This window comes from Macrotis lagotis, chromosome 5 (genome assembly GCF_037893015.1).
Source record: "Macrotis lagotis isolate mMagLag1 chromosome 5, bilby.v1.9.chrom.fasta, whole genome shotgun sequence".
Lineage (NCBI taxonomy): Eukaryota > Metazoa > Chordata > Mammalia > Peramelemorphia > Peramelidae > Macrotis > Macrotis lagotis.
The window spans coordinates 100,838,462-100,849,791 of record NC_133662.1 but is presented as its reverse complement, the minus strand read 5'-3'; the positions used below and the strand labels follow the sequence as shown (position 1 = coordinate 100,849,791).

The window sequence follows — 11,330 nt, the reverse complement described above, 5'->3', positions numbered from 1 at the left end:
AGAAATTCCATACAAATGTACAGACTCTACCTTGCCAAAACAGGAAAGCAAGAAAAGATTATATAATACAGAATGGACATTCAGTTGGTTCATTAACAATAAGATATCCCTTGAACAAAAACTTTATTTTCAATATTAGGATTGTTTCAGTCAGTCCAGTATAACCTTTGGTGGGTAGTGTGCGTCTCTTTTGATTGTTCCAGAAGGGATGCCTTATGTCACCTTTACTGTGGCAGACTACTGCCTGATCTTCAAAGTTTCTACTAACCATTCCATTGTCTCATCAAGGTCAGTGACTTTAGTTGCCAATGTTTTGAAAATCTGCCATTTCTAGTCCTTCATGGCAGGGAGCCCAAGTGAATTTGCCATCTCTGTGTAGTTTATGACCTGTTGCATGTCCTGTTTGTTTGCAGACACCACAAAAATCACTTTCCTTAGCTCTTCTTCCTCTAACGTGGGGACTAATTCTTGACTTGGAAACTCCAATGCAATCACTATCACAGCTATCTACTACATAAATGACTGCATCTGTGTTTGAATTATAACATCGCCAGTATGGCCTGATACTTATCTGTCCTCCTAAATCCCATATTTGAAATTTAAGATTTTTTTGTATGTTACTGTCTCAGCACTGAAACCAATGGTGGAAATAGTAGTAACAACTTCTCCAACTTGTAATCTATACAAAATGATTGTTTATCCAGCTCCATCTAATCCCAAAATTAAAATTCTCATCCATATAAAAAAATTGAAATAAAATTTTTATATAAAATATCATTTATCACTCCTTTACAAAATATAATAGATTCCATTCTCTATACTTTTGCAAAATCCTGGCAGTATCTGTAATCTTTCACTTGACTTAGGTATACTCTTACCTATCAATATTTTTCATTAGTGATTTTTAATTTGGGACAATTTCTTTTTCTTTTTTTTTAAGAAATCAAACAATATTTATTGCATACCACTGGTAAACCCATTATACTTAATATAAAAGAAATTTTAACATGTGTGACATGTTTAAAATTACTGGAAATGAATATTCCTGTTGTTTAGTATGGGTGAAGAATGGACAGTCTCAATTATTAATTGAATGTAGTGAAACTGACTCAGACAAGCAACCTTTGCATGTGAGGAGTCAACCTGATTGGTCTTGGATATTTTTAAAAGATATAGTGCTTTAACTATCTAATCTAGGATATATCCCAACAACTTAAATTTCCTTCATCTAATTTCTTTCTTTCAAAGATTTATCTCCTTTCTTTCCAACCTTGTGGGTCCCAGAAATCTTCTTTCAGTCTTAGTTTTTGTAGTGCCATGACAAATATGAAAATTGCTCATTTTTACATATACTTCCAACTTTTTTAATCCAATCTAGCCTGTTTTTCTTTGAGCCTGCTAAGACTTTAATTTTTTTTAATGCCAAATAAAAATTATCATGAATTAATAGATCAGCACAAAAAAAGTTGTTACTTGGTTGCTATGCTTATTTAGTAAAATTTTAAATGAAATAAAATATATTGTAATATAAAGCTACAGCTTAAGTGTTTCAGTAAAATTTTCTTTCATACTCTCCTGTTCCATCGGATGATATAGATATACTAATACTAATGTTATACTAATCTTAACAGACTATAAGTTACATCATCTAATAAATTAAATTGACATCCAGCTTATACAAATCAATGCAATCAATTATGACAATGCCAATAAGTCAAAAGTTACTACTCAAAATCTTTATAAATGAATAATTTAATGTCTTTACATTGTAGAATGATTTGAGTGCATGCTACATCTTCTGTATCATCACTTGAAATTTACATGCTGGCATTGCTGACACTTCAGCTGTTAGGATACTTTTTATCCCCAAATTTGATAAGCCACCTCTGATTAAGCCACATGTAAATGCTAAATACTTTGGTGCATGATCTAAATACTGTTTTCCTGCAAACATCTGAGTCAGGAGTCGAAATTTGTTGTCTTGAAGTACATAGATGCCCTGATGATTTGTCCTTAGATTATCAATTTGTTTCTTGAAAACAGTGGTCCAAAAATCTTTGCAAATGAACTTCATGATATCTAATTCATCCTTGAATCTTGCAGTGTCCTTTGTAAACCTTTCTATCAATCCTTACCCCACTCTAAAACCCATGTTCTCCAACTTAGTTATGCATCTTCCATTTTCCAAAATTTGGGGGATGAAACCAAAGTAGTCCTTAGGGAAAATAATTTATTTCTAAATACACCTCCCCCTGATGCGCGGACTTGTAGACGCCCGTCACCATCGCATTGTGTAGAAGCAAGAAGGGCGCCTCGTCTGCCATTTCCTGCTTCTTCTCGGGGGCCCCGTGGCCCTAAGGCGGAGGCCGGGACCTTGCACGGCCGGGGCGGCACCTCTGCAGCGCCCCCGGGGCCGCCGTTGTGCCCCACTGTGCCAGGAGGCCCGGGCCGCGGGCAGGGCGTGGGCTTCACCGCGCTCCAAGGCGCCAGCGCGGGGCCGGGAGCCCAGCCGCTCGCGCGGCCCAGCCCGAGGAATTTGGGACAATTTCAATCAGTTTCCAAATCACTTAAATTCAACAGTCCTAGTGTCCCAGAAGTAATCTGTGTTAGACTCTACTACCCTTTATCTCTTATCACACTGGCTTGGTCTATTATGCATTATCATATAAAGTGTTCTGTACTTTTGTTTTTCCTGCCCAGGTTGCTAATAAGACATTAATATTCTCTTCTTTGTTTTTGTTCTTTTAAAAAAAAGTAACAAGCAGTGTCTAATATTTAGTTATTTATTCAATATATTCTAAACATTTCACAGAATATAATTAAACATTTTAAGCTCAACTCTTTTTGTAGTCATCACAGTAGTTTTTCTAGATATGTAACAGAAAGAGCTGTCCTTCACAAAATATTTTGACATTCCATTTTGTTTCCATTTTCCCATGTAGCTTTCACAATAAAAGATAGTCTCTTCATGGCTTTGGGCCTATGAGTGGCAACAGATGTACTCACATGTAATAATGCCCAAGTCTGGCATTTCTAGGTAGGAAAGCCTTCTTACAAGAGATCTCGCTTTTGCACTCAACAGGCTCTCCTGCTAAATTAATCTTTATTTGGCATTTATACTCACTTGAAACTAGCCTAACACTTCCTCGACATGGCACAATAACAACCTAACAGATGGGCATAAGGGAATGAATGCCAGCTGCTCAGCAAAGGGTCTATATTTAAACATAAAGGGACATATTTCTACCACTACCACCTTCCATGATAAAATAGCAAAATTAATTTCACATATTCCATATTTCAAAATTCTAATTAACAGTGCTTCTATTATTCTTATCTTCCTCAAAAATTGTAATTAAATCAAAATGATAATTTCTCCTAAATACAGGATAAATCTGGATGTAGTAATAAGAAGGCAATGTGGCACGATATAAAAAGACTAAAACTGAAGTCAGAAGATATGTGTTCAAATTCACCAAGGATAATTATTATCTGTGTCACTTTCAAAAATCACAATCTTGCTGGATTTTACTTTGTTCAACTGGAAAATAAGAGGATTAGACTAGACTATATTGATGTAGTATACATAATGTATAATGTATCTGTGGTTGACCTATTAAATAAAACTGTTAGGATGGTGCAGATTAGACTTTAGTTTTTAGATACAGTCCTTATTCCACCTAGAATATTTACATTTTAAGCTGCAAAAGGCATAAAATGCTACCAGGAAGAAAAAATAGAAGACTTAATGGTTTTTCTTTGTTTCAATCATTATTTTTGAATAATGGAAGTTATTGGGTTCTTAAAGAATTTGGTTTCATTAGAGGAGTATGAATAAAAATCAGAGGTCATGAGATTGATGAATGATCAAAGAAAGTAATATTTTATCTATTTTATAGTTAGGACAACTATGGTCCAAAGATAGAAACTCTCAAAACAGAGTTATTAAAGAGTGACCAAGACAAGTGAAAATTCATTTTTCTGACTTTTTTGTGCAATGTTCTTTCTACTATAACACATTAACTTGCATGTGTATTCTCAGACTCTATTTGGTGTTAACACCATTTTGGGTAAAAGTCAACAACAATTCATTTTATGATAACACCATTTTTCTGCTATTGTATGACATAAGATTTATATGTCTATATTTGAACAGTATTATGTTCAAATTCTAATAGGTATTATAATTGGTAACAAACATTCTGGTTTCTTGCATTTCTTCTTACTATTCTCTGAATTATCTCCCAGAATTCATTAACTTTTTGAGCCTGGTTTTCTTTGACATTCAGATTAATAAAAAAGTTGAACATGATTACTTCAGGTAGTCAAAATAAAACAACACACAACTGGTCATGTATCATAGATACTATTGTAATTATCTCACCTCTCATTTCTCAAAGCAAAATTTTGTATATTCACATATACTTCATTTAAAAATAAGTTTTCTGCATCCAAAAGAAAAAAATCAGACTTTTACTCTTACACAAATCACATAAAACAGAAGGATAAAGATTCTTCTTTATTTTATAATTCCAAAACTTATTTTAAAGTAAAGAAATATGGATCCCTAATAGAATTCAGCATAATGTAACTTACATATTTCAATCATACACTACATCAAGCCACTTCTCATTTTCTTCTTCATCATACGTTTTTCTGTTTCCCTACTCTCATTCACATCATACTCTTAATTGAAATGAAATCCCTAGTTAAGAAACTTATCTTACCTTTCAAATATTAAAAGGGGAAAGGGGGAGGGAGAGGAGGAAAAGGGGAATGAACAGAAGGAAGGGAAGGAAGAAAGGGCAAAGGGAAAGGGGAAGAAAAGGGGAGGAGGGTTGGATATAAGTGGGAAAACACTGAACGTAGTGGTATTCAGAAACAAAATACTGGAGAATATGGATTAAGTGAAAAAGGGGGGAAATATAAACAGAGGGAAGATACCATGGAGGACAATAAAGAATTAGCAATTATAACTTTAAATTTGAATGGGATGAACTCTCTTAAAATGTAGGTGAATAGCAGAGTGGATTAAAAACTAGAATCCTACAATATGCTGCTTACAAGAAACTCATTTGAAGCAGAAAGATGCATATAGGGAAAAGGCAAAATGTTGGAGCAAAATATATTTTGCTTTGTCTGAAGTGAAAAAAAGCAGGGGTAGCAATCCTTATTTCTATTAAGCAGCTGCAAAAAGAGATCTCTTTAAAAGACATAAGGAAGGAAGTTATATCCTCCTAAAAAGTACATAGACAATAAAGTAATTTCAATACTAAATATGTATGCACCAAATGATATATCATCCAAATTCTTAGAGGAGAAGTTGAAGGAGTTACAGGAAGACACAGACATCAAACCTCTACTGGTGGGAGACCACAACCTCCTGATCTCAGAGTTAGATTAAATCTAACATTAAAATAAACAAGAAGGAAATTGAGGAGGTAAATAAATTGTTAGAAAATTTAGATATGATAGTCCTATGGAGGAAATTGAATGCAGATAGAAAATAATATATGATTTTTCTGCAGCACAAGACATTTAAACAAGAATTGACCATGTATTAAGGCATACGAATCTCATAACCAATTGCAGAAAGGCAGAAATGGTGAATACATCTTTCTCAGATCATAATGCAATAAAAACCACATGCAATATTAGGTCAGAGAGATATAGACCCAAAACTAATTGGAAACTAAATAATCTCATTTCAAAGAATGAGTGGATCAAAGTATAGAAAGAACTAATTATTTTAACCTAAATAATGAAAATAATGAAACAATTAAATAATGAAAAAACATACCAAAACAAAGGTAGCTATCAGGACATATACCATATCTTTGAATGCTTATATGAATAAATTAGAGAAAGAGGAAATCAATGAAGTAAATATGCAATTTAAAAAATTAATGATCAAATTAAAAAGTCCCAATTAATTAAGATATTAGAAATTCTAAAAATTAAATAAATTAATAAAATCAAAAACAAGAAAATTATTGAAATAATAAATTAAAGCAAGAGTTATTTTATATAGAAGCAATAAAATTGATAAACCTCTGGTTAATTTAATTAAAGAAAAAAGAAAACCAAATTGTTAGTATCATAAATGAAAAAGGTGAAGTCACCAGCAATAAGGAGAAAAATAAGTAATAATTCAGAATTATTTTGAAAAACTTTATGCCACAGAATTGATAATCTAAGTCAAATGGACAAATATTTACAAAACTATAACTTGCCCAGGCTAAATTATGAAGAAAATATCTTAAGCTTATCTCAGAAAAAAATATTCAACAAGCCATTATTGAACTTCCTAAGAAAAAATCTCCAATGCCTTATGGATTTACAAGTGAATTCTATCAAACATTTAAAGAATAATTGCTTCCAATTCTATATAAATTCTTTGGAAAAATAGGTGAAGATGGAACTCTGCTTAACTCTTTCGATGACACCAATATGGTGCTGATACCTAAAACAAGAAGAGTTAAAACAGAGAAAGAATATTATAGACCTCTCTCCCTGATAAATATAGATGCAAAAATCTTAAATAAGATTGTAGCAAAATGATTACAACAAGATATCAATAGGATAATACATTATGACCAAGTAGAATTTATCCCAGGAATGCAAGATTGGTTCAATATTAGGAAAAGTGTTAATATAATTAATTATATCAATACCAAGCCTATCATAAATCGTATGATTATATCATTAGATGCTGAAAACATTTTAACAAAATACAGCACCCGTTTCCTACTAAAAACACTAGAGAGTGTAGGAATAAATTCCTTAGAAGAATAAGCACTATCTATCTGAAACCAACAAAAAGCATTATATGCAATGGAGATAGGCTAGAGGCATTCCTAATATTACCAGGGGTGAAATAAGGATGCCCATTATCACTACTATTTTTCAATATTATACTAGAAATGTTAGCTAGAGCAATAAGAGAAGAAAAAGAAATTGAAGGAATTAGAATTGGGAAAGAAAACACACAAAACTCTCATTCATGATGGTATACTTAGAGAGTCCCAAAAAATCATCTAAAAAACTACTAGAAATAATTAGCAACTTTAGCAATGTCTCAGGATATAAAATAAACCCCATAAATCCTCAACATTTCTAGATATGACTAGCAAGGTACAACAGAAAGAACTAGAATGAGAACACCCATTCAGAGTGACTTCAGACAATCCAAAATATTTGGTAGTCTCCCTGTCAAAGCAGACTCAGAAATTTTTTGGAAACAATTATAAAACACTTCTCACACAAGTAAACTCAGATTTAAATACTGGGACATATATCAACTGCTCTTAGATAGATCGAGCTATTGTAATAAAATTGACAATTCTACAAACATTAAACAACTTATTTAGTGCCCTACCAATCAAGATTCCAAAAAAATTACCTGAATGAGTTAGAAAAAAAATTGTAAGTAAATACATATGGAGAAATAAAAAAGTCGAAAATTTCCAGGGATTTAATGAAAAAAAGTGCAAAAGAAGGTTGCTTAGTCAGACCAGATCTAAAATTATACTGTAAAGCATCAGTCATCAAAGCTATCTGGTATTGGCTAAGAAATAGAGTGGTGGATCAGTGGAATAGATTAGGTGCAATAGCAGGAAATGATTATAGTAATCTGCTGTTTGATAAGCCCAAAGGGACCAGCTATTGGAATAAAAATTCTATCTTCAATAAATACTGTTGGGAAAAATGGAAATTTGTATGTGAGTATCTTGGATTAGACCAACACCTCACACCCTATGCCAAGATAATATCAAAATGGATACAGGATTTAGACATAAAAAATATTATAAGCAAACTAGGAGATGAAGGAATAGTTTACCTGTCAGATCTATGGAAAGGGAAGCAGTTTATGACCAAGGAAAAGATGGAGATCACCATTAAAAACAAATTAGATAATTTTGATTGCATTACAATAAAAAAGTTTTTGCACAGACAAAACCAATGTAAGCAAGATCAAAAAACTGTAGTAAATTGGGAAACAATTTTTACAACTAGTATTTCTGACAAAGCACCCATTTCTAAAATATGCATATAAGTGAGTGAATTTTTTTTAAATCAAGCCATTCCCCTATTGACAAATGGTCAAAGGATATGCAAAGACAATTTACAGCTGAGGAAATCAAAGCAATCCATAGTCATATTAAAATTTCTCTAAATCACTACTTATTATAGAAATGCAAATTAAAGCATTTCTGAGGTCCTACCTCATACCTCTCAGAATCACCATTGTGACCAGAAAGGACAATGATCAATGTTGAAAGGGATGTGGGAAATCTGAGACACTAATGCATTGTTGGTGGAGTTGTGAACTCATCCAACTTTTCTGGAGAGCAATCTGGAATTATGACCAAAGGGTAACAAAAATGTGCATACTTTTTGATCCAGCAATACCAGTACTGGGTCTGTACCATGAAGAGATCATGAAAAAGGATAAAAACATCACTTATACAAAAATATTCATGACAGTTCTGATTGTGGTGGCAAAGAATTGGAAACTGAAGAGATGCCCATCATTTGGGGAATGGCTTAATAAACTTTGGTATATGTATATGATTGAACACTATTTTTCAATTAGAAACCAGGAGGGTTAGGAATTCAGGGAAGCCTTGATGGATCTGTCTGAACTGATGCTATACAAAATGAGCAGAACCAGAAGAACATTTTTCACCCTAACAGCAACATGGGGGTGATGATCAACCTTAATGGGCTTGCTCATTACAATCAGGGGCAATTTTGGGGTATCCATTTTCTCTGTAGCCTTAGAAAATATGGTGGAATTTGAACAAAGACCAAAAACTATTACCTTCATTTTTTTCTGAAAATGTTTTCTTATTATATAGTTTTGCTACCTCTTATACATTTTTTTCTTCCTTAAGGGATTTCTCTCTCTCATCCCTTTCAACTTAGATCAATGTATACCATGGAAACAATGTAACGACTAACAGACTGCATTCTGTTGGGGGTGGCTGAGGGAAGTGACATTACGAAGAAATAGTAAAATTTAAAATAAATAAATGAATAACAAACAAAATAGAATTCCTTATTCCTTATCTCTGTATTTTGAAGTTCTTCTTTGTAAAGCCTAACTTGGTTGCTACTTTCTCCATGAATAGAATACAAACTCATTATATATCATTATATATGTTATTATAATTACATATGATATTTGAACAATTTGAACAATTATAATTTGTTAAACTTTTTAAACATATGTTTATATATGCATTTTATATATATGCACATATATATTTATATATCCCATCCTTAATTTGCGAAGGCCATATATAGATTAGAGTTAAGATGCAAAGCAAATGACTACTATAGAATCCTTAAGGTTCAAATTTAGGTGAAATAGCAATCCCCAGAATTGATTAAACCTTAGAAATGACACAACATATGATGAGGTGTCCAATCTTTTAAATAAAATTCAAGTTGCTTACTTCCTTCTCAGTCAAGCAAAGTGAGTTGCCTTTTCAAAAAGGGAATGGATCTCAGGGCCAAAGTGGAGGAGAACTTCAAGCTACCTGTGTTGTAGGGGAGAATTTGGAGAATAGCATCTTGTTAGAAGGCACTTATGCTTTCATGTAAAATGAACAATTGGAAATGAAGAATAATAAGAGAAGAACTCTTTGATATAGTTTCCTTCTTTGACTCAGGAGACCTTTGGAATCTGTGTACCTGTAAGGATACTGCAATACAACAAGGAATGGTACCCAACAGAGTCCTCCCAGTGCTTATCCCATGAAGTCTTAAATCAATTCCCCAATAAAAAATAGTCCATCCTTTATCAACTTTTTCTTGTTTTTTCCTAACTTTTTATTTATAATCATATACTGTCTTTATATTTATTGCTATTTTATCCATCTCTACAATTTCACTGGTGAGGTCATCCAAGTTATCAAAGCAGATCAACAATTCTTTTGCAACAGTTCTAGGAATCTGCGTGGGGGTAAAAGGAGCTAAATGAGTTTCTTAGGATTATACTTTGATCATATTATTATTGTTAGATCTAGAAGAGATGATAGTAGAATCCTTGTGGTTTAATTTTTTTAACCCCTTGATATAGTAAGATACCTTAACTTCAGTTTTCTCTTAATAAATAACTCTATTAAATTGCTAAGGCAGGAAACTTGTTTAAAATTACATACTATAATTCAAATATTCTAATAGAAGAAATTTCTTTTATTTCACTTTTTCAAGTTCTTTTTATTTGTTTCCTTTAAATCATGAGGTCTCACTGTTCAAATGATTTTGGTCTGTCTGCTATATGCTTTCATTGTCTTATTGGACTCAAAATGTCTCGAGGGAAGGAAGCAAGGTGTCTGGCTAGGTGTCTTCCATTTAAAACAAAAGACTGCACCCTCAGGGAATCTACCACTTCTTGCTGCATCATTACTAAACTCCTTATATGAGAAGAAGGCTTAAAGTTCCTCTAAATGGGGTCTGCTGCTTTTCATCTCCTGCTGAGCCAAGTTGTGTATCATGAGGGAAGGAGACAAAAAGCCAGGTATGGTGTTTTCTATCTGTACAAAGCAAAGTCTTGCATAGGTGCCAGCACAAGGCAACTTCCACCTCCTGCTACAAAACAATCTCCTGAAATAGATTTAGAAAACCTCTAATGAAAAGAAGAGCAACCTTCTTTTTGACATCAAGCCATTTTATATCCTATTGTTTCTCTGCCTGATTTCAAAAAGAAGAGTTGTGAAGTTGAGCCTTGCATCTCACAGTATACTTGAAACTAGCCCAATATCTTACTTTATTCATGAGCAGGATGAGTATTGCCCTCAACTCAATGTTGAACCCTCACACACGTAGTCATAGCTTTTACATCTCAATGATTTTAAACTCCTATAGGTTATCATCCAAATTCCATTCATCAACTACCAATACATGATTCCCTATTCCCATCCTCCTCAATTCTCCCATCCTAAAGTTTCAAACCAACAATATCCAGACCTTCCAAAGGAAGTGGAAGGATGAGTCAGAGAATACTTGACACTGGAGTATTTTATTTTGTGGAAATTGAAAACAAAAAGAGCATCAGATGCAGAGTGGTATGAGCCAAATGTCTATTTTATGTCCTTTGAAAAGGAAGGTATAAGGATAAATAATGGACTGCATTCTCCAGACCAATCAATAGGGAGAGAAATCCAATGGAGTTGGTTTTAGTACAGATTTGAGATATCAGCATGATGATAAAATTAGAGATGAGGAGTTTCAACTGTAAGGCATATCTTGTTCTGTGGATTTGAACAAAAAAGCCACGCAGGGCAGAAGTGAGTAAAATGTCTATTCCACAGGCAACTTCT

The 11,330-nt window shown here is 33.1% G+C and overlaps 2 pseudogenes; both read right to left on the bottom strand.

Moving 5' to 3' along the window:
* Window positions 1–237: 237 nt before the first annotated feature.
* On the bottom strand, window positions 238–735 carry LOC141489822 (ADP-ribosylation factor-like protein 1 pseudogene; annotated as a pseudogene).
* A 1,028-nt stretch (window positions 736–1,763) lies between these two features.
* LOC141489821 (trafficking protein particle complex subunit 6B-like) lies at window positions 1,764–2,324 on the bottom strand (annotated as a pseudogene).
* Between the last annotated feature and the right edge of the window lie 9,006 nt (window positions 2,325–11,330).